The sequence below is a fragment of the Neofelis nebulosa genome, chromosome 10, assembly GCF_028018385.1.
Source record: "Neofelis nebulosa isolate mNeoNeb1 chromosome 10, mNeoNeb1.pri, whole genome shotgun sequence".
Classification (NCBI taxonomy): domain Eukaryota; kingdom Metazoa; phylum Chordata; class Mammalia; order Carnivora; family Felidae; genus Neofelis; species Neofelis nebulosa.
In genome coordinates, this window is record NC_080791.1 from 11348970 (window position 1) to 11372920 (window position 23951).

General features: G+C 49.1%; 1 protein-coding gene and 1 long non-coding RNA gene across 3 annotated transcripts in view; one reads left to right on the forward strand and one right to left on the reverse strand.

Annotated features, from left to right (window-relative positions):
- DRD2 (dopamine receptor D2) overlaps window positions 1-15691 on the reverse strand; it is a 65021-nt gene extending 49330 nt beyond the window's left edge. For both annotated transcript variants that reach the window (XM_058686751.1, XM_058686750.1), the window contains exon 1: window positions 15560-15691. The gene's annotated coding sequence lies outside the window, so the exon portion shown is untranslated. The remainder of the gene's footprint in view (window positions 1-15559) is intronic.
- On the forward strand, window positions 7730-19086 carry LOC131486811 (uncharacterized). The gene is made up of 3 exons (XR_009249459.1): window positions 7730-8238; window positions 9406-9529; window positions 18606-19086. It is a non-coding gene; the product is annotated as an uncharacterized LOC131486811 (long non-coding RNA).
- Window positions 19087-23951: the final 4865 nt, after the last annotated feature.

Genomic DNA, 23951 nt, shown 5'->3' on the forward strand with positions numbered 1-23951 from the left:
TGCAGGGGTTCACTTTCCTCTCAGGGCTTACATAATTGCTGAGCGACTAGTGGGGATCAGATCATTACAGACCAACACCCACACTGGAAAGCCCAGAAGGGCAGGCTCAGGTGTCTCAGTCCCACTGGAAGATGGTAAAGCAGTTCCTGATGTTGTCACACTGGCTTCTATGGAAGGAAGGTGAGTTCACCACAAGAAGGTGAATCTGCAAGGCTTCAGGTTCCATATTTGCAGACCTGTAATCCTTACGAAGGGCCCAGAAAGTTCCCTAGCACCATTATCATCTCCATGTCCTTAAGGACTGGCCAGCTGGGCAAATCCAGTGATGGGGTTCCCTGGGATGCTCTGGCTTGTAATGCAGAGCAGGTCTCCACTAGGCTCTGTGAGACCCCAGCTCTTCTCCTTCTCTGCGGGGAGCTCCCTCCCTCCCTCCACCCCCAGCAAAGCTGGACTCAGGGGCTTCATCTCCACCCATCAGGAAGCTTCTGGGGACACACCCTGTGCATGGTGATGTCCTGGCCAGACACAGGATGCTGACTTTATTCCTACTCACATGGGACCCCCGTAGCGGACGGGAATGTAATGACTAAAGAACACCATTTTGTGGGAGGTACACTGAGCGAGAGAAGACTTGGATTTCGGTCCTGCTCTGCCCCGAAGAAACCTTGAAGAAAGTACTTGGCCTCCTGGAGTCTCTGTATTCTCACTTGTGAAATGAGAGCATTAGCACATAGGAGGCATTTAATAAATGCTCGAGGGACGAATGTTGAGTGAACAACTCCAAATCCCTGAGCTCCTTACGACCATACATGGCACTTTGTTGTTTTTATATTATTTTATTTTATTCATTTTATTATTTATTTTTTCTTTTTTTAGAGAGAGGGGACACAAACAAGAGAGAGGGACAGAGGGACAGAGAGAGAGAGAGAGAAAGAATCTTAAGCAGGCTTCATGCCCAGCGCAGCCCCAACATGGGGTTCAATCTCACAACACTGGGATCATGACCTGAGCTGAAATTAAGAGTCACATGCTTAACTGACTGAGCCACCCAGGTGCCCCTATACGAGGCACCTTGTATTCGCACCCAGCCACCTCCTTCTGTGGCCTGAGCCCAAGGCTGCAGGCCTCCCCTTTCTAGAACCCTGAAGCGGCCCCCTTCCTCCCTTCTCTTCCTCCAAACTCCCCTTAGCTTCCCCCTTACTACCCATGGTGCCAGGAGGCCAGCGAATCCCAGTTAATCCTGAAATCCCAGTCATACTAATTGCTTTCTTTCTTGTCCTTACTTGCCTTCTAACTCAGGAGATGAGGCTTCAGTTAGGCAGCTGTTCCAATAGCAGGTGACTGGAAGGGAAATGGTCTTGGCCTAGAAGAGGCAAAGAATGTCTCCATGGACCCACGGGTCAGGAGGCTCCCCATAGCAAGCTGGACAGTGTCCCCCCCAAATCCACATCCACCCAGCGCTCCAGAATCTGACCTAATTTGGAAACAGGGTCTTTGCAAAGGTAACTAATTAAGGATCTCGATGGAATTATATCAGAATAGGGGGGCCCTAAATCCAAAAGCTTGTGTCCTTACAAGAAGAGGCAAGGACACAGAGAGACATGGGGAGACAAGGATGATGTGAAGACAAGAGGAAGGGATTGGAATTCTGCTTCCACAAGCCAAAACACCAGGAATACTAGAAGCTGGAAGAGGCCAGGAAGAGCCAAGAGCCTTCACAGGGAGCATGGCCCTGCCGGCATCTTGATCTGGGACTTCCAGGCTCCAGGACTACAAAAGAATAAATCTCTGTTGTTTGGGACACCCAGTTTGTGGTACTTTGTTACTGAGGAAGTGAATGCATTCTTCAGGCCCCCCTGGGCTCCATGATATTTAAGGCACAAGGCTGTGAGCTCTCTCCCCACCTTCCACCACCCTCTGGAGACCTTCTCCATGCCCTGGGGCTCAGGGAACCTGCACAGGCTTACAGCCATCGTCCACCACACGCGTTTCTTATCACATTTGGGAGCCAAGCAAAAGTGCTTAGAAAGAAAAGCTGTGGACATTTGGCTTCTCCAGGCTGTCCGCCTGGTTTTCCTCCAGTTCCTGCGGGATGTGATGTGAGCAAATCACAGCTTGCCCTGCAAGAGGGCAGTATTCGTTCGTTCATGCATGCGTGCATCCACACATGCAACCTGTATTTCCTGACAGCTTACCACCTGCCAAGCACCTGCTCAGTGTGGAGCACGGACACTACCCCTTCTCCAGCCCCTCCTTGCTGCCCAGTCTAAGATCTCGCTGATGACAAAGGAGCCATCCGTCCACCCTATTCTGTTATTTTTAATGACAATAACATAGCATTCAAAAAGCTTTTGCATGTCATTTGATACACTGAGAACCCACCTGCCTACAATCTGCTTCTCCATGAGAAACGGGAACATTAATGGATCTGCAGCCCCATCCCTCAAAGCTGTGAGCCCCTCAAAATATATAAGTACCAACTCAGTCCCGCTTTACAATTCATTTATCTGTTTTTCTCAGGCAATGGAGTAGAGCTGAGTACTAAGGGCCACCAAATCAGCCATTTGGGACCCAGAAATGAGAGGAAAGGACAAGGGACGAAAAGCAGAAGACATCATCTCTGGCTATTGGGCACGGCGCAGGGCAGTGGCTTGCTATGGCAGGCAATCGGCTGGGTCATTGGCAGACCCGGGGTCTGGTCTGGTCTGCTGCTAAGCAACCATCAGACTCTGATTGCACTGCTTACCTCTCTGGGCACAGTTTTCTCCTCCACACACCAAGAGTTAGTCTGGGTCCCTAATGTTCTTGGCATGCTGGGATCTCTCCCAATGTTCTTGGCAGCCTTGGCATGCTGGGATCTCTCCAGTCCATGTCAATTGCTGGAGAAACTGTCTAGCCTGAGTTAATAATACAGGGGATTTCAAGGATGAGCAGAAGACAGTGTGTCTCCTGCCTTATTACTGTGTGTAGGTGGAGGGGCAGGAGATTCCCCTGATCACAGTACCACTATGTTCAATGGGCTGGTACCTAAGCCTGGAGAGGTAAGGACTTCGCTGCCCCCTTCAAGGAATTTACCATCTAACGGGGAAACAGATCAGTAAACAGACAATTATAAACATTACAATATGGTGTAATAAACCTTACACTTCCTGCTATGTAAATATAGAGGGGTCCCTAGCTCAGGCTGATGGGACACTCTGGGGGGGGGAAACCATGGAAGGCTCCCTGGAAGAAGTGATGCCTGCGCTCAGTTTTAAAGATTGACTAGCAGTTAGCATTTAAGGTCAAGGGCTGGAGCATTCAGGCAGAGAAAACATACTCAAAGGCTGGATAGGGTATAGTGAGCACAGAGGAACAGATGTCAACAGATCCATTTTCTTTTCTCTTCCTCCTAACGGCCACCTTTTTCATCTCTTATCCACAGCTTAACACCTACTCGCCACCCTCTGTTCTCCTTTCTTCTCCTCTTTCTCTTCCATTCTCTGAAGATGAGGAGAGGAATGTCATCTAGTGAGTTCAGAGCTAGTGAGGTAACAGAAGAGAATACCAGTGTGATGATATGGGAAAGTTGGTTCTGTGTCAGCCTCCACGGAGAGCATGACCCCTCCCTGTCTCCTTAGCCCCACTCTGCCCTGCTGTGAAGACCCTGCTCCTTTAAGGTACATGCCACCCACCTATAACCCCTCCACCTGTCTCTGTCAGGGCCATCCATGGATGGATGGAATTCTGGCCACTTCCCTACTTCACGAAGACTCTGGCACCTAGCTCCCCATCCTGCACTCCAGCCCCAGTCCTGACATTAACCTGGGTAGAATCAGCTTCTGGCACCTTGGCCTCTCAGCTCCGTGATGCCCGCATCCCCAAGTACACTCACCACTTCAATCACCCGTTCCCCTGATTGCATCCTGGTCTTTCTCCTCACCCAGGACTGCTCTGTTCCTCTTTCTAATCAGAAACTGAGTTATCTCCCTCTGTGACCCAGCTCGTGCACTCAATTCCTCCAACTATGCCAGTTCTCTGACCTCATCAACACCACCAATTCGCTGATTTTAATCCCTCCTCCCCTTCCTCCCCCCCATATCCACCTCCAGTCTGCACTTACTTTTCTACCTGGCTCAGATTTCTGTCCCAATATTCAGACATTTTACCAATATCCTTAACTGCCTTGCTTCATTGTCTTTAAATCATCCTTGGCTACTCCCTTCCCCTCATCCTCCATAGCCCGTTAATCACCAAGCTCCGTTAAAATTTAAATAACTTTGCAAACCACTCCTGTCTTTGTCTCCACTGCCCCACCTTGGCTTTCAGCATTGCTGTCCTGGACAGCCAAAAACTCTGCTAGCTACCTTTCTTTCTTTGTTTCTTCATTTCTTTCTTTGTTTCTTCTTTTTTAGTTTATTTATTTTGAGAGAGAGAGAGAGAGAGAGAAAGAGGGAGGGAGGGAGGGAGGGAGTGCACACTCATGCGCACAAGTGGGGGAGGGGCAGAGAAACAGAGAATCCCAAGCAGGGCTTGATGCAGGACTCAAACTCACAAACTGTGAGGTCATAACCTGAGCTGACTGAGCCACCAGGCACCCCAGTTACCCTTCTTTCAATCTTGCTTCTCTAGCATCAGCGGCAGGGGGAGGGGGCAGGATGCAACCTCTGATTTTTTTTTTAATGTAAATGAATCAATTGTGTTATTCTCCAGCTTAAAGGCAACCTTTCACAAGGGCTTCTTCATCCCCTCAGGACAGAGTCTTCACAAGGCTTCAGAGTTCACAGTCTGGTCTCTGCAATGCCTCTGGCATCACCCTGTACTGTCCTCAGCTCAAACTCCAGCTCTTCAGCCATAGTTTCTTTGGGTTCCTTGACTACTGCATGCTCTAACTTGAAGTCCGTGACCACAGAGTGTGACCAAAGGGGCCCTGGGGCTCTGTGCCATTCTCCCTTGTTACATGATACTGAGGGTTCTTCCAAAAATAACATTCCAGGAGTCAGGTCCCAGCTTGTCTGATTTCTTGCACTGATGTCCTTCTTCCTTCCAGAAGAGAGAAGATGAAATTTGGAGCACGGACTGGAAAGGATCCTGTGGACCCTTCAATGCCTCCTACTTATTATAATGAGAATGAAGTGAATGTTTATTGAGAGCTTACCACGTGTGAGGTACCAGGCTAAGCACTTTATATGCGTGATTTATTTACTTCCCACAAACCCTATGAAGTGCCATAGTCACCCCTATTTCATGGAAGAAAAACCTGAATCTCAAAGGGGTTATAGTAACTTGACTGAGGTCACAGAGTTGGCTACCAGCAGAACACAGATCTGAGCCTGTATCATTCTGGTTTCGAAGTTTAACCTCTGAATCACTTCATTATACTGAATAGCTAGACGGGCAGGCGGTGGGTATCTCACGTTTTACACGTGAATTGGGGAAATGTATGTTCAAACCATTACTGCTTTTGAAGGGTCTCAGGTAATTAAACTAAGGACCAACCTTGTCCCCAAACTCGAAATCTCAGCGTCAAAGCAAACCGTCCAGAGCTCCAAAGACAGAGCTCAACAACTATTCCATTCCCTTGTCTTCAGGTCTCTGGGCAGACCTGGACCAACATATGTGTCATGTTTCCTTGACAGCTCGCCCAGTACCTTTTTCTCTGTGTGTGTGTCTGACTGAAGCAGGTTCCGACCAGTCAATAACCCCCTACTTCCGTGCCCCGCAACAACTCTGAACAATTTCCAGCCAGAGCATAAAGTACTCATGGCTGAAGGTAAACAGAGAATGCAGGTTGAGGACGGAAGAGAGAAGGTGTGAAGCATCTTGCTGACCCGTTAACACTGCCAGACACTCTTGCTGGGCTCCCAGTAAGTGCGGCCCTGGAAGTAGGCCATCTCTCACCCTCTCACTCATACCACGATTTAAGTAAGTGGCTACCAAGGGCTCAGCATCCCTTTGGGTTATAACAGGTTCTGGAGAAGCAGGAGGCAGACCCTGCTTCAAGGAGCTCTCAGGCTAGTGGGGAAGACAAGAAATGCACAATCAAGGGGCGCCTGGGTGGCTCAGTCAGTTGAGCTTCTGACTTCAGCTCAGGTCATCATTTCACGGTTCATGAGTTCGAACCCCGTGTTGGGCTCTGTGCTGACAGCTCAGGGCCTGAAGCCTGCTTCGGATTGTGTCTCCCTCTCTCTCTGCCCCTCCCCTGCTCATGCTTTGTCTCTCTCTGTCCCTCAAAAAATAAATAATAAAAAGAAATTAAAAAAAGAAATGCACAATGGAACGATTAGCATTAAGCATTTGGACAGCAACATAAGAACAGAGCACAAGAGTTTTCCGAAGGCGGTAACTCCAGTATTTCCTAACTCTGTGAACCTGAGTACGTTTTGCTTAGCCTCTCTGAGCCTCAGGGGCCACATCTACAAAATTGAGATTGTAACAGCTACTTCAGTAGCTTGTTGTAAGGATCAGTAGGGATAGGGTGTGAGAAAGTGATTTACAAATACAAGATATTACTATTGCCTCGTGGGCTTTGAAAATTAAAAGGGAGTTCCAAATCCAAAGTATTACCATTGCTCCATAGGGGACAAGACAACTATTAAAAGGGCTTTAAAATGCATGCAGACTGTATGAATCCCTGCCTTGAATGCTCATCCCTCTGGTGTCTGCAAAATGCACTCCCTCACATTCTTTAAGTCTTCCCTCAAGTATCACATTCACGGTGACATCCATCCCGATCACCTTATTTGGCCATGCAAACTTCCCTCTCCTCCAGACCCTTAACATGCCATATACCAGAGCCCTAATCAATTTATTTTTCTTTTCTCAAGTACTTATTGCCTTCTAACACACTCACTCATTTATTTTTTATATTTAGTGTGTATCATTTTTCTCCTCACACTAGAATATAAGTTCCAGGAGTGCAGGGATCTTTTTCATTTTTTTTTTCATTAATGTATTTGCAACCAAGATGAGTGCCTAGTACACGGTAGGTGCTCAGTAATTTTGGTTCAGTGACAGAATGAAAAGTTGAAATCCATGTGGAATGGCAGCCACAGCAGAAGACATTCAGGAAAGAGTGAGTACAGGAAGACAAAACAGAAATCGACAGCTTGGTCTGGTAAGACGAGGGCTGAGAGGCCCATGACTGTATTGTGTGAACCACGAGGACTTTGAAATCTCAGAACAAAACCAGAGGTGCTCCTTGAAGGTCACTAGAAGCCGTTTGACTCCCACACAAGAATTCATCTTATACGTGGATAGTGAAGGGACTCCTGTGTCACTGCGGAAGAAAATTGTGAATAACTTCACAGAGAATAATTTCATTGTGTGTTATTAGCTTTCTACTATTATATAATAAATCATCTCCAAACTTGGCAACCTAACACAACAAAAACTGATTATCTGAATGAGTTTCTGTGGGTCAGGAATTCAGGCAGCTCTATTCAGTGGTTCTAGCTCAGATCTCTCAGAAGGTTGCAGTTAAGACCTTGGAAGTGGCCACAGTTATTTGAAGGCTTATCTGGGGAGAAAAGATCTACTTCCAAGATGGCTCATTCACATGGCTCTTGGTAGGAGGCCTCAGGTCCTTGCCATGCAGAACATTCCATAGGGCTACTGAGTGTCCTCATGACATGGCAGATAGTTTTCCCCAGGATGAGTGATCCAAGAAAGAATAAGGTAGAAGTCATAATACCTATTATGACATATTCTCAGAAGTCACAATCTGCCATTTAGGCATTATCCTATTGGTATACAGGTCTTCCCTATTTAATGTAGATGGAGATTACATAAGAACATGAATACCAGAAAACAGGGAGTATTGAGGGCCATCTTGGAGGTTGACCACGATGGAATGTAACTAAGGAAAGATCCAGAATGTATGGAGGACCACACAAATCTATGGAAAGCATTCATCACTTCCTACCCCCTCCCTCTAGCTCACCAAAGAAGACTGGCGACAAGGCAGACTTTGTGCCATCAGTCATCCAGAGCAATCCAGGCCTTCAGTTATATACACTCCCCAAGGAAAGACGTGTATGGAAATATCATTGTTTCTTTAGGGGACCTGACATCCTCTGCTTGGGACCCCAGATGCTAGTTCCTGCTTGTCAATACAATTCTCATATTGTTCCTGCCATAAATGAACATAAGAGCTGAGGAAGCTCAGAGTCCAAGAAGGAATGACTCCATGACCTGAGGAAGATGGCCAGGGAATGGAACACCCATGATGTCCTTGAAATCCTCTACCTGCCCTAAATAGTAAGCCTTTTTAATTGGCCAGAAATAGATGCATCAATTAGGAAAGACTCCTCTCCTGTGAAGGATTCACAGAAAAGGAAAAGAGCCAAAGAAAGGGAGTAACTTTCAGGATCAGGGAGTCCTAGGGCCAGAGCTATTGAGTTACATCCCTTTCTCAGGCAGGACCATCCTTCATCCAAAACGTGGGTGACATTTGCCTCTGCCATTAATGACCCCCAAAAGATGGACACCACGTATTTGTGGTAGCTTTGAGGATCTTAATGTGAGGTTCTTTGGGCTTCTCAACCAAGGGTAGAAGAAAGAAAAGTCTCCGTGTTCTTGTGCACCAGTATTTTCTCCTTATTTTTGATTTTCTATAATAAGTGGCCTTTGCCAGAGTGCACCATCCAATGTCACAGTACCAATCAAGAAGGCTCCAACCAAGTATAAACTGATGGGTGCCAGAGGGGAGGTGGGTGGAGGGATGGGCAGAATGGGTGAAGGGGAGTGGGAGGCACAGGCCTCCAGTAATGGAACAAATAAGTTGTGGGGACAAAGGGTACAGCACAGGCAATATGGTCAGTGGTATTGTAACAGTGTTGTCTGAGGACAGGTGACAGCTGCACTTGTGGTGAGCGCAGCATAACATATGGACCAGTGAGTGCAGCTCCTCTTGCTCAAGATGAGTAAAAACTTCTGGCAGAGGAGAGCCAGTGACTGTGGGGCAGGTAAGTGGAGAGTGTAAGAAAGAAACATAGGCTTGAATTTTGTGAAAGCTTTAGAAATATGCTTAATTTCAGAGATGTAAAACCAGGTGCTCACTGAGTGCAAAAGGAAAGCAGCTGAAAATGCTCCCCCCGCCCAGTTCCTTTTTTTCATTTTAAATTTTCTTATTTAAAAAACTTTTTTTAATGTTTATTTTATTTTTGAGAGGGTGGGGGGCATGAGTGGGGAAGGGCAAAGAGAGAGGGAGACACAGAATCTGAAGCAGGGTCCAGGCTCTGAGCTGTTAGCACAGAGCCTGACGTGGGGTTTGAACCCACGAACTGCAAGATCATGACCTGAAATGAAGTTGGAGGCTGCATCAACTGAGCCACCCAGTGCCACTCTCCCCTTCCAGTTCCTTAATAATTACAATAACACTTATTACAATTAACGTTTATGGAGCGCTGTGCTTACTTTTGCCAGGGACTCTTCCCAATGTCTTATATCTACTGCCATAAGTAATCACAGCAACGCAACCATCTCAGCATGAACATCCCCACGTACAGATGAGAACCCCAGCTGACAGCAGTCAGCCAACTTGCCTAAGGTAACACAGCTAGTAAGTATTGCAGTCGGAATCCAAATTCTGGCAATCTCGCTCACAGGCTTAATCCACAGGTTAAGCCCACAGGCTTAACCATGCTGTGTTTTAAGGGCTTAAGTAAGGACCAAACGCTGCTAAGTGGCACTCATAAAATTCATGGTGAGGTTCACCTACACAGGCTAGAAGTCTTCTAGCTTATTGGGAGGTGATCCCCATTATCTGGTCATTTCAGTAGAGCCTGGAGTGCTGTTGAAAATTAGGCATTCCAAGGTAGCAGGCAGCATGTAAAAGTTCCTTTGTTTTGTCCGGGAAGAAACCAATGTGCAGACTAACTGCCCTGCCCAGGAACACCCAGGCCTCTTTGGCCTCTGTCCAGCAGAAGAGCACCGAGCAGTTAGTCCTTACGACAGCGCTCATGAGTGTAGTACCCCAGGCCATCCCTCTCCTCCCCACTCGCCCTAAACTCAAGCTTAGTCTTGGAGATATGACAAGTTTTCATCCCATATGGTGAGAAAACAACACCAAAGGCTAAAGGGAGGCAGCAGCCTGAGTTGTATCCTCTGGCAACAGTTTGGTACGCCTCAAACAGATGAGCAATGATGGCATCCCAGTTTCAGCCTAGCTTCTCCAGGGAAGCCAGGCCTTCCATGAGTCCACACCTTCTCCTGCCCTCCCTTGAGTGAGAAGGCTCTGGTGTCTCTCCCTTTTTCTGCTCCTGCCCCCTCTCCTCTGCTCCCATTGCTTGCTGAGATTCATTCCCAGTGTACCTGACCCAAGGGAGCGAGACCCAGGCACAGAACAACTTCTTGGACGGTCCTCAACTTTAAAAATCCCAAGAACTTATTCTATCCACTCTTCTCCCTCTGCAACGTCCTCTTTTCCTAGTCTCCAACGCAAAGCTTGCTGTCACTTCAATTTATCAAAGAAAGTGCCTTCTTAGACCTATTTTCCCTTCCTTATTCTGTATGCCAATGACCATAGGTCAGAGAGGGCAATTACTTTAGCATCAAACAATCTGGCCTTGAATCTCCACCCTGCACATTATTAGCCCTGTGATCTTGTGCAAGCAACTTATCTCTCTAAGCCCACACTTCTTCCTCCGTAAAAAGGGGGATCATAACAGTGGCCAGAGTTGTTGCAAGATGAAGAGAAGAAATAAAAAACACATGTCAAATGCTCAGCACAGTACCCTGCACACAGCAAGTGCACAATAAACGTTAGCCATTAGGCTGATTGGGCCAGCAACGGAGAGATTGGCGAGCAGGACCACTGGTCAAAAGCAGCCCTTTTAAGGACGCTTGTGAGTAAGCCACTTTCCCAGACCAAGGGTTCCCGGGGAATTGCTAGTGATGCTGCTGCCTGGGGTAACAGGAAGGAGAGAAGGCAATTATACAGCGTGTAACAAAAATAATTTCATTTCTAATGCCTTTCCCCTGCTGAGCCACTTAGAATCCAAACAATGACAACAAGGCAGGGGTGGAAATGAGAAGGGCAGGCACGTTTTGAAGGAGGCTGGTGACAAATGGATGGGCCCCAGGACTCATTTTGGCTCCCAGACATCTGCAGGGGCGTGTCCTTGGGGCTGTGGCTGCTGTGCTGTGCCGACCTACAGCGCCCTGGAAGGCCCGTCTGCCCAGGCTGGCTATGGGCCTATTGATGGACCCCTGGGGGCTGAGTCTGCCTGGATTCACTTATCATTCTCTGTCTGGGAGCAGGCTGACATCACTCAGAGTGCTCCAGGGAAAGCCAGGGGTCCTCCCCTCTTCCCCTACTCATCACTGTAGACAGCAAAGAATTCCCCTGTCTCCTCCTGGAAAACATGAAAACCCCTGCAGGTGCCATGAGATTACAACAAATTGGGCAAACCACACTAAGCTGATGTCTAATACATACGTATTGAACATCAGCCTTTTCTGGGGGGTCCCCGAAGAGTTTACTTCTTCTCGGTTCCCATCCCTGTACACCTCTCCACACTCTCTCAGATGCCCCTGCAGCCTCCAGGCCTCTGAATTTGGGACATTGCAGCACCATGGCCTCTTCCACCCAGGGGAGGGGGGAGTCCCCAGGTCCCAGTGCGTCATCTCTGGCTCCTCCCTGTACACTGGAGCCAGAGCCAGCAAGAGCCTCTGCTCCTCTGCAGAGAAACATTCCCATGTCTCCTAGGCAGAGAGGAGGCTGCACCCTCCCAGGGGGCATCCCAGCTGTCAAGGGTGTTGGTTTAACCCATTTATCAGATTGAGGTGAAAAGGACAAGAAGAGGGGAAATGTACAGTCCAGAAGGGCAAGTTGTGCTCCTTTCTTTGGACCCAAATGGGAACAAACCAAGTGGTGAATCTCGTAGTTTTACTCCTCCACCCACATGCACTGACACTATAATCAAGCTATTTTCCACATCTATGCATTTAAATAATATGATTCTATTGTTTAAAAAAAAATAAGAAGAAATCTTCAATGACAATGGTGGTAGGGACAGTTGAGAGGCAGGGATGTATTCATGTTGGATTCTAGCACTATTAGAGTAATTTAAAAGGCTGCAGATAATATCACCCAGAGCTGGCAAATCAGCAAACTGCAAACCTTTGGTGGTTCCATGTAGTATCCTGGAGAGCTGGAGATCCTGGAGCTTGTACAGAACCCCAGAGCCAAATCTTGGAGTCCTCTCAGGGTCATGAGAGTCCCTACTGGGGGTGAGAGGGAATGAGGTGCTGGGGTTCAGCTGAGAGAGAAGCTATGTACACGGAAGGGTACCTACCGAGGATCTGAACCACATTGTGCCATCTCCTGCTGCCTGTGGCTTCCAAGCATCTCCTAGATGCAGGATGCTCTCCTGCTAAGCAAGGCTCCTAGCAGAATGGAGAAGCTCTGGTTACCAAGCCCAGTCCTGGTGGCTTGGAACTAGAAAGCTTATGCCACTCCTTCTGGGAGCACTTTGGTAACTGGAGAGAGCCCACCATACTTCTGGACTAAGAGAAAAGCTACCCTGCTTAGGGGTCAAGAGCAGCCAGGATGACCTCTGAGGAGCCCAAATAACCTAAGTGTTTAAAGTTCTGGTAACTATGTCTTCACAGAAATCGGACTGAGTAGGCAGCCATGCTAAGATATTTTCAAGACCTCAAATCTCAGGTTACTGTGACAACCCGACTCTGGGAGATATGGCTTGGGATTCTGACATTATAAAACCTCAGTGTTGATTCTCCCCTCCTTTACCAGTGGCTAAAACACCTCACTGCTGGAGATTCATAGGAAGGGAGAAATGGGATTTGGAAGGTCAGAAAATATGAGTCAGTAGAAGGGGCAGCATTGGCTCAAGGAAGTCTCATTATCCTTAACCCCCACCCCACCCCACACAAACTGTGTTATTTTCACAGCCATGCTACTTCCTCGACACCAATATCTGACTTGCACTTGCAGGGAAGACGAAAACAGCTCTTTCCAGGCCAAGTCCACATGACTTTCCCCTTATACATGTTTACCCACGGAACAGGGACCTCAGACCAGTCTAGCTTCATCAATCCCAGGTGAATATGAGGCCAAAAAAATTTTTTTATGAGATTATGAGCTCCCTTTGTTTCCCCTGGTAGGAGGAGGAACAGAGGGTTTCTCTCAAGTTCAAATTCCCCTACATCATTGCATGTTCTAGACAGAAATAATCCAACCTTTCAGGTGAAGGTAGAAAATGGACTAGCCCACAAGCATCTCTACTGGCCTTATTCACCCCTACAAGCCTGCTAGCTTATAGAGCACAAGAACCAAATCAATAGAGCCAATATGTCACTGCCAGCAGGGCACGAGTGGCTACCAGCCTTGGGGAACATGACGTGCTACTAAGCTGAACTAATCACTCCTTGGCATTTCAGGAGCAGTTGGGTTAGCAGACCACAGCACATGCATAATGAAAGACAATAATTCCCCCAGAAGGGGAGAGTAAGAACAACATAATGAGTTGGCCCTTAGAAGGGGGCAGTTACTGTTTACACAGGTCAACCTAAAGCCATATCAGTGATTTTTAGAGGCCAAAAATCTGTTTTAGAAAGAAAAACCCGGAGGATTTGGCAGAGAGGAGATTGGGCTGCATCCTTTATTTCAGCAAAAGGATTGAATCTGGGGGATGGACCCTCCATCAGCAGTGTCACCCATGAAGAATTTAACATGATAAACTGAAGAAGGCAGAGAGGTCAATTAAAGACCTAATCATGCTCCCTCTAGCCAAAGAAGTATGAACTTTTACGAGAGATGATTTATTAACCTGCGTACATATGAATCACCCAGAAATATTGTTAAAATATACATTCTTGGGTCTCAGCTTGAGATTCTCATTCAGCAGCCCTTCAGAGAAGAACAAAAAAAATCCATTTTTAACTAGGCTTTCAGGTGATTCAGAGGCAGGGACTTCATTAAAAAAGAACAACCATTGGAGAAATGCTGCCCCAGACCTCTACAACAAATCAGAATCTCCCATTTTCCAAGCACCCTTCATCCCCAGGGTGTGCAAAGAAGGTAGAAGGAACTCAAAGTGTTCTCCAAGAGACCAAGGCTGGGGTTATCATGGCTCTTGATCTATGTGTAACCCTCTCAGATATCTTCCCTACCCGATGTCTGATTTCAGAGGTGGCATCCTTTCCACTCACCCCCCTCAGATATGCCAGGAATCTTGAACACTAAGCAAAGAAGTCCAAGGCAGGGGGCTGGGACCCAGAAAACCAGCCTACTAGTTCTCTTGCAGTTGGTCACATTCACCAAGGCCTCTCTCTCTCTGCCCACCCTCATCAAACACAGCACCAACAGAGAGAAACATGAAAAGAATGATTTCTTTTTCAAGTGGTCCTAATGCTGCAGGATGAATCAGGGATAAGCAGAATATTTGCATGGTGGGGGGCGGGGGGGGGGGGGGAAGGGTAAGAATCACTGATCACCTAGTTCCTGGGAAAGAGTGAGGATTAATCTGAAAGGTTTACATCCTGGTCAAAATCCAGAAATGATTGGATCTGCAGAAAGAACTGGAGAGAGATCCACAAAGTGCCTTGTACCTCACCAACTTCGGGAGCCCCCAGCACATAAAGTAGTGGGGTGCCAGGTGGGGAAACTTCACTCGCCCAAACAGCTTCCCTGTGGCTGAGAGCAAGGGCTTGTCCCTACAGAGCTGCGGTGCTGTGACTTGCATCCATGGCGAAGCCTGTTGTGTAGACGCACACGCACCCTCTTACCTCTGCTCTTCAAGAGGAACCACTCACAGGCTGCCCGCGCAGACAGCGTTGGGGACCTGCTCTGTCTGGCTCTTAGAGCTGCCTCTTGTCTCCGCACACAGCTCTGTCGAGGCTCTTGGTCCATTCCAGAGTCGAACAGTCACCCTCCACTACTGCCCCAACCGTCACTCCCATTCCCAGGTCGAGATGATTCTGAAAGCTCAGCCTCCCTCCTTGACCGGATCTCAAACGGAGAGATGGCGAAGAACGTAAATTCAGAACCAAGGACAGAGGCACAACCGGTGGCGGGAGGGGAGGGGCAGAACCGGCCTTGGCTTTTGTCCTTAGAAACTGAAAAGTCTCAGGTCGCACAAATCCAGACTTGCCAAGAATAACCCTTCTCTCTCCCTGGAGGTCAGAAACTCTGGCCGCGCGCCCTGGGGTCCCGGACTTGGGTGCGGGGCAGAAAGTGCCGTCCCGAGATCGTCGGGAGCCCGCCGCCCTGCGAAGCTCCGGCTCGACAAGGGTGGCTCACCGCGCTCCGCGGGAGGCTGCCCCCGCACCGCCCGCTAATGACCGGAGCGAGGATTCCCGCCCGGGCCGTGCAAGGGATGCCAAGAGGGAGTCAGAGGGGATGACAGCCGCTGTGTTCTTGTCCCCCCTGGGCTAGCAGCCCGATGGAGAGTCGGTGGAGAGCCTGCCCGCAGTCGGGTCGGTCCCAGGCAGACGGCGCCAGAGTGGCCTGACAAACTTCTAGTCCCAGTCGCGCCGCGCTCCGAGCTCCCCCGTCCTCTCCCTGCGACCCGCCTCGGCCCCCGGCCGCCCGTCGCTCCAGCGTGCGCGCGCTTACCTTCAAGCCATAGGGCGCCCGGGGGCAGAGACGGCGCCGGCTGCTCGAGGCTTCCGGCTCCCGCCGCATCCAAGCGCGGCCGCCCCTCCGGCAGCCGTCCGGGCCGCCGCTCTCCTCGGCGGGTCCCTGGCTCCCGGCCCCGCCGCGCCGTTCAGAGCCCCGGCGGGCAGCCGCTTGGCCGGCTCCGGCCCGCGGGGAGCAGTGGACCGGCCGCGGCGGGGCGGGGCGGGGCCGGGCGCGGGCGGGCGTGCAGCACAGGGACAAGGCGCGGAGGCGGCGCGGTGCGCGCGGGAGGCGGCCGGTTCCGGCACTGAGACTGGACAGCTTCACGGCGCGGGAGCACCGGAGCGCGGGAGGGAGGCGGGGGGCGGGGCCGCCCTGGCCCACGGGGCGCCCCTGGGCCCCGCCCCTGGGCCAGGCCCCGCCCCGCCACTCTGCGCGCCGGTGTGCGGACTCAGTGCGACCCAGCCTGCTGTGAGCAGCGAGCCGGCAGAGGTTGCAGTCACCCTGGCTTTGGTGCAAGTGGTTGCTGAGGCGGGAACTGAGCGATCGACTGCCCATCGCGGTCTCCCCATACCCCCAAAGTGAATGATACCCTGTATATTCAGGGCCGCCGGTGACCAGGCATCTTCAGTGTCTGCTTATTTCCCTCTGAGAAGTCAGAGGATAAAGGTTGGAGGAGGCACAGCCCATCCAGGGAGTCGCGTAAGGAGAAGCCGTCCAGGTTCCGTTTACAGACCTCTGGTCTTGGAAGCCCTGTAGTCAGTTCTGTTGCTTGACCCTTTCAGGGGAAAGCCTGCCTGGAGTTGACCTGAACAGGAAATTCAAAAGGGGGCCTCCGGGTTCCGGGTTCCGCTTGCCCTTGAATACAAACAGAGGTGGAGTCTTCAGCAATTAAGTGTTTGACTGTCCTCCGTTTGCCAGGCTCTGTGTCAGATTCCAGGGTCTCCAAGAGTAATCAAAACTGGCCCCTGTTGTCACATCCTGCCAGGGTAGTGGAGACCTCTAGGAAACACCTGTAACATAGCATAGCACTACAGCACCGGTGGCTTAACCAGGTGCGTGGAGCACAAACAAGGGAGACTTCATGGGGACTGGCACTGAGGAAGCAATACCCGTTCCAGCCAGGGAGAAGGCCACACAGCACGCCACAGGAGGAACAGCATGGGTACAGAACTGTGCATAGCATAGAGTCCATTGCTGCTGGAGCCAAGCCACTCTGGGCACACAAAGATTAAGTCTGTATTCCTCCAATGACCCACATGATCGCAGAAGGACCTGAGCACTCATCTAACCCCCACCCCCACCCCCACCTACATCGCTCTAGGAGGAACTGAGTGAGGCTCAGTGAATTGGAGTGCCCTTGCAGATTCCACCACAGAGAACCAGGGCTGGGCCAGTCCCCCACCTGAGAGGTGCACACCAGCACGTTTCTCAAATACAGCCATCTCTGGAGGTAACTGGGGAAGGGGAGAGGCTATAAGTGGGCGCATGGCACCTCCTCCCCTGCTCCCTGCCTTTGGCATTGGCACTACCTTGCGCATCTGGTCTGGCCCCCATCCCTTTGCAGTCTTCATAGGGAGATAGTCTAGCCATCAGGAATCCCCACATTTTGCTGTATTTGCTTTTAAAGCAACGAGACATTGCAGATATTGTTGAAATCTCAGTGTTCCCCCTGGTCTACCCCTAGGCCATTCTTTCCAAGGTTTAATCCACTTAAGGAAGGACTTGGTGCCTTCCAGCTCAGCACCTCTATTGGTCCAGGGATAGAGCCGCCCAGTGGATAGCCACCCCTCTCCTGAGTAGTCAGGGGACCTAGACTGGTGTCCTGCCTCTGTCACATACCAGTTGTGTGACTTTGGCTATGTAGTTTGCTATCTCTTTGCCTCAGATTCTCCATCTTCAAATTGGGGCTACGAATACCATTCTTTGTGGGCAGCATTGAGGATAATAGATGAGGAAGTATGAGACAAACTGTAATATGGATACCCCCTGGCTGTTCTGCTGTGGGGAGAATAGCCTCGCTCAGTCAGGAGGCAGAAGGGGAGCAACATGACCACCACGGGGAGCACCAACCCAAGGGCCCCATAGTGCTGTGCTGCCACTTTTACCCCAATCTTGCATGGCTGAGTGGATTTCATGCTGGCTGTGAGTGACACGGATGGATCTTTTAGTTTTCAATTAGCAAACGGCTCGCTCTTTAAACAAGCGGCACAGCAAACAGATGCACTGACTGATTTATGACAGCGAACATCTGCGGCCAAGCGGCAGGCAGCTTACTGTGGGCCCCTGCCTCCCAGGCTGCCAGGGCCCTCTGGAGGTCATCGCGAGCCTCCCCTGCCTCCGGGCAGAACTGTACCCGGCCCAAGTAGGCCAGGCAGGGTGGCCCTTTTCCTTAAAGCTTTCCTGGAAAGGGGGACACAAGAGCCTTTTTGACTTTCCCATCTATATGTCCCAGAGCCTCAGAGTCAGGAAGTTCTTTTTGATGTGCTACCTAAACCTTTATTTGTACCTCTTTATTGTTGAAAGTGGTAAGCAAATGGTTACTAACGGGTGTTAGGGTAGAAGATGGTGGTGGTTTTGTTGGCCCATGGTAACGAGGAAACAAAGGACCCAGCCGACAGAGAATAAGGAAAATCTAGAACTTTCTCCTGTGCCCCAAGAGCTACCTCTGAGGTAGAGAATGAGGCATGGCTAGAACTTAGAAGGATAGTCTCTGACTGGTCTCTGTCAAACTCTGATGTACCCACAGACTGTCACAGCCCCTCTTCTGAAAACTATTCCACAGAAAATAAAGGAAATGCCGTCATGGGACTGGGAGGGAGGAAGGGGGTCAGGAGCAAAGCAGAATTGGAGTCACATGGGACTTGGCTCATGTCCAAACACCCAAACCTTGGGAACGTTCTGTGTATCTCTGAGCTTCAGGGTCCTCAGCTGCAAAATGGGGATAGAGATCTGTATTGCAGGGTTATCATGAAGTTTAAGTAGGAATAACAACCAATTCACACTGGGGCTTGATACATTTTCCCATTTTCTCCTCTTACAGAAAACTTCAGCTAGAGAAGCGCCGGAGGAAATGCAGACACCCAGTGTTCCAATTCTAGATTTCTTAACCTATTTCACAGATGAAAACTGAGCCCTGTTTCAAGTTCCTATAATTTTTTCTTCTCTCATCCTCCCCTCTTTGGTCATGTACATCCCAGTCCATTTGCAAATGACTCTGAGGACAATAAGGTGGCAGTCCTCTGGGTCAGAGGGGGTGTGGGGCAAAAAGAAAATAAACACATCCTTTTTATACTTTATTATTTCTCTCGAAGTGCTGAAAGCCTTAGAGAGGTGCAGAAGTCTTGGTCACTGATATTGGTGAGAGAGCCATAGTGCCATATCAGCGTGATCTAGTGAAGGGAGGTCAGGGTTTCTGAGGAAGGGGTGAAGAAGGAGACAATCCTTTTATTTTCTTTATAATTTTATTTATTTGTTTATTTATTTATTTATTTATTCATTCATTCATTGAGAGAGAGAGAGACAGAGAGAGCACAAGCAGGGAGGAGGAGAGAGAGAGAGAGAGAGAGAGAGAGAGAGAGAGACAGACAGAGAGAGAGAGAGACAGAGAGAGAGAGAATGAATCCCAAGCAGGTTCCACACTCAGTGTGAAACTTGATCCCATGAGGCTTGATCCCATGACCCTGGGATGGTAACCTGAGCTGAAGTCAAGACCTAGGTGCTTAACTGACTGAGCCACCCAGGCACCCCAGGAGAGGACCCTTTTAAAAAGACAGGGGTTCAGGGTACTCTCTCTGACCATGGCAGGAGAGCAGAGGGAATTACTCAAGAGTGTTGACATCTGTATGTGTATTCACCCTCAGAGGATGATCTCCTCACTCAAAGACTGTATGGGACTTTTCCACATCCACGTAAAATGGACGCTCATAGATATTCTTTGCCTCCTCCTATTTTGGAGTAGTAAAGAATACAGGTGCAACCCTCTTTAAGAAAGCCTATTGTATATGGGGCACCCAAGTGGCTCAGTCAGTTAAGTGGCTAACTTTGGCTCGGGTCATGATCTCATGGTTCATGAGTTCGAGCCCCATGTCGGGCTCTGGGCTAACAGCCCAGAACCTGGGGCCTGCTTCAGATTCTGTGTCTCCCTCACTCTCTGCCCCTCCCCCCGATGGGTCTCCGTCTCACTCACTCTCAATCTCGAAAGTAAATAAACATTAAAAAATAATTTTAAAAAAAGAAAGCCTATTGTATAATTCTTCAGAATTACAAAACAGATAAATTAGAGTGTAAATATCCATCTTCTAAATATATTTAATTGCTTGATGGGAAGAGGTCATAAATACACACTTATTTGTACACCCATATTCATCATAGCATTATTCACAGGGGGCAAAAGATACAGCAACCCAAGTGTCCACTGAATGGGGAATTGGATAACGAAAACGTGGTCTGGACTTACAAGCCTGGCTACAAAGTACAGGTTTTCAGCACTTGGAGAGAAAAAGTGTGTGTTGATTCTCTTTTTGCCCCACCCCTCCTCTGACTCAGGAGGATTGCCACCTCATTGTTCTCAGAGGCATTGCAAATAGAGTAAGAACAATCCTGGCACAGGCTACAAGAACATGAAACTTGAGGGCATTAGGCTAAGTAAAACAACACAGTCCACTTATATAAGGTTCCTAAAGAAGTCAGAGTGGAAAGGTGGTTGCCAGGGGTTGGAAGGAAAGGTGAATAGGGAGTTTGTGTTTAAGAAGTAGAGAATTTCAGACTGGGGAGGTGAAACAGTTTCTGTGGATAGATGCTTGCACAACAATAGATGCACGTAATGTCACTGACCTACACACACTACACTACATAAGGATTAACATGGTCAATTATTTGATGTATATTTTACTACAATAAAAAATCTAGAAACCTTGTGTTTCGGTAGCTACTGCAGTTGCTATATGTGTGAAAACAAAATCAAACGTCTTGGAAATTACCAGGTAGATTGGTGGGAAAGTGATGGAACTTAGGAAACAATCCATCTATGTGTCACTTCTGAAGTTGTATAGGGGTAACACGATCAGTATTGCCTCCGATTTCTTCAGCCTTTTCTGTAGATATTTCTCATCAGCAGTCTCATTTACCTTCCAATAACCTTGTGATGTTGAGAATATCATTAATTTTGGAGAGCCCCCAGAGAGTGTCATTAAAGCCTCCTCCCTTCCAGAAGATGGGAGCAGACAATGAAATCAGGATGATAGTTTTCCAGTAGTTTGCAAATGCAAGGGCCATGCTACCGCTCGGGTTTTGAGTGGAGTTGTGCAGTCCAGAGAAAGCTCTCGATAGTGAAGAAAAACTCAATCCAAGCTTTCTGCGTTGAGAGTGAGCAAATCAGGAGCCGAGGTATTTTTAGTCTCTAAGCCAACTAGCAGCATCTGGGACTCTCTTGCTCACAGCCCACTCCTCTGCATATGTTCCCTGTGGCTGAGGACTGTACCCAGCTGCTTGTGCCCTCCCTGCTCCTGATACAGTTAGGGTACCAGGCAGGGAGCGTGGATGTAAGAAACAAACAACTCGGGCAGTTTAAGTAGAAAAGGAGTTCATCGAAAATACTATAATAGCTCACAGAATCACGGGGGAGATGAGAGAACCAGGCGTGTAAAGCAGGTGGGAACAAAAGAGCTAGATGCTGTTAGGTCTTTAGCTGAAATCAAGCCCACACAGCAGTACAGTGAGAACTCTGTTACTGCAGGTAAACACAGGGCACCAGATGGCATAGCCACCACTATGGGCCTCAGACACCGGCATCCCCCCGGCACTCTGTTACACTGCTTCTGGAAACTGAAAGTTGTGGCAGCTTGTGCAGCCTCTAGAATGGATGCTCCACTCACTCTCCCTGCTTCTCTGAGTCACCAGCTCTTGAGTCAAAATCTGGGGCATCTGCTTGACATTGAGCTGACCAAGAACCACACAATGAGAGTGTGTGGTTGAAGAGTTCTCTAGCTTAGGAAAGGGCGAAGCCTTGCAGAGCCAAAAGGCAATAATCCCCACATCCCAGATGTGAAGGAAAAAAGAAAGCAGAGTCCTGTCCATCCCACGTTCTGAATGCCACCCAAATCTGTCCACTTGCTGCCACCATTCCGATCCAGGTCACCATCATCATCTCGGGCAGATTATGACCAAAGCCCTTTCCCAGCCTCCCACCTTCAGCCCATTTTTCACAATGCACAAAGATGCTGTTTCTAACACATAGATCTGATTGTGTCACTCCTGCTTAAGACCCCTCGAAGCCTTCCCGTCATCTCTGAGATGAATTCTAATTCTGTTAGAGTGGATTAGAAGTCTGCCATATCTGTCCCTTGCTTCTGTCCTGCCTCATCTCTGCTAGCATCCCCTCTGAAGTCTATGAGCAATGAATGAATAAATGAGTTTTGGAGAGGGTCACAGAGATTATCTGCTTCAGAGTTTCCCAAATGTCAGTCCTTGAATTGGATACCATAGAAACACCTGGGAAACAGAAAAATACAGATTTGATCTACTAGGTCAGAACTCAGGGGGCAGGGGTTAGGGTTCTGTATTTCTAAACCGCCAACCAGTAGTTCTGAGCACCAGCTGGGTGGCGAGGCGCTCATCTAATCAATAGCCCTCATTTTACATACGTGGGAGCCGAGGCCCAGAGAGGTTAAATACTAACGATATAGCAAGCAAGTTTGCTGTTGTAATGGAACAAGACTTTGAACACAGTTAACCTGACACATTAAGTGTTATATATATCATTATTGTGCCGCGTGATAATTAGGCATAAATAGTGGGTAAGTTTTTCAGAGGGAGGACTATTATTACAGTTATAGAAACCAAGTATTTGGGGGCCCACCTGGGGGGAGGGAAAGGGGCTATTGGGAAAGACTGGGGTGCCTCTCTAAGGTCTCATAGAGGGTCCCCAAGTCTGTCACCTGGGCTCTGGCAGATCTGATGGCAGGTGGATCTGCCCAAAGATTTGGAAAGCCAGGGGAGAGCTGGGTTGCTGGGAAGCGATTCAAGGCAAGCCCTTAGATAAGGCTGGAGAAAGATGAAATGGCCCCTTCCCCTTCTTCCAGAGAAGGAGGCATCACGGGAAGAGGGAAGAGAAACAACCGTAGACGTCAGTCCTTCGGCTGCAGGACCAAACTGAGGGATGGATTTGAAGAAACCCCTTTCGCTGATTACTTTCAAGCAGAGGCATCTTCCTCACACATTGGAATTGCCCGTTAGACACACGTCCCACATTCATGTCCAAGGCCATGACCACACTGCTCCCTGACCCACAGACCTGCACTGCCCCCTCACCGCTCTTTCCAGGCCCAGCTCAACTATCTGTGTTCTGGTCTGTCACCCAACTCTCTCTTTCTCTGCCTCTGTCTCCCTCCTGGTAACTGCCCCCTCCCTTGGCACCTTCAGTCCCTCCAAGTGGTAATGGAGTCCCATTATCACTAGTTCTGAGAGGCTCTATTATCCTCCCTGTTTTCTCTAGCCCCACCTCCATTTTTGTAACAGTCTCCTTTCCTAAACTCTTCTCAAATTAACCCATTCAAGTGTGTAGCCTGTCTCCTGCTGAGACTCAGCCTGGAGGGGCACCCAAAGTACAAATCCAAGTTTCAGGGCAGGGGCTGTGGAGAGCAAGATGGGACAGGTGAACCCAGTCATAGTTAGGAGTGAGAACCAAGGGCAGACCCCTCCGCCCCCTGCCCAGCCAGAGGACCAAACAACGCTACACGGGTTGGAGTGCTCGGGACACGAAAAAGCAGTTCAAACTGATTCAAGTGGATAGCTTCAAGGCAGTGCAGGAATTTGGCTCCATTTTTGGCTATCCACCATCTAATCCTGCTCCCCCTTTAAGAGAATCTCCCATGTGACCACCAACCAACCGTGGGTCTCACTCCTAGGCTGAAGGAGGGGTCTTTCCTCTCCCCATCCCCTGGCAGGCAGGGCATGAGCAAGTGACCAGGACGCTCTCATCTCAACATTGGCCCTGGGGTTGTGACTTCACAGTGTAAGATCTCTAGGAGTCCTTCATGGGGTGACCGGTGTGCCCTGCAGTGGCTGTTTGGGTGCCTTGGTCAGACAGCTCCTGCTAAAAGACACTTGTGTCTCCTTTCTGTCACTGAAGCTGCCTTGGTGACCACTCATCTTCTCAGTTTAGTCTTTGTTCTGGGAGCCCCCCATTCTCCTCCACTCAGTTCCTCACTAGCCAGGATCTGTTTAAACTAGCCAGGATCTGTTTCTGTTGCCCACAACTAAAGACCCTGACACATAACTGGCCTAGAGCCCCATAAAAGGCCTCAGAGGGGATGGCCTGAGCTTTGGTGAGGTTGGCCTCAAAAGGGGTCTGCAGGTTCCAACACCAGCCCCAGATAATCCACAGCCT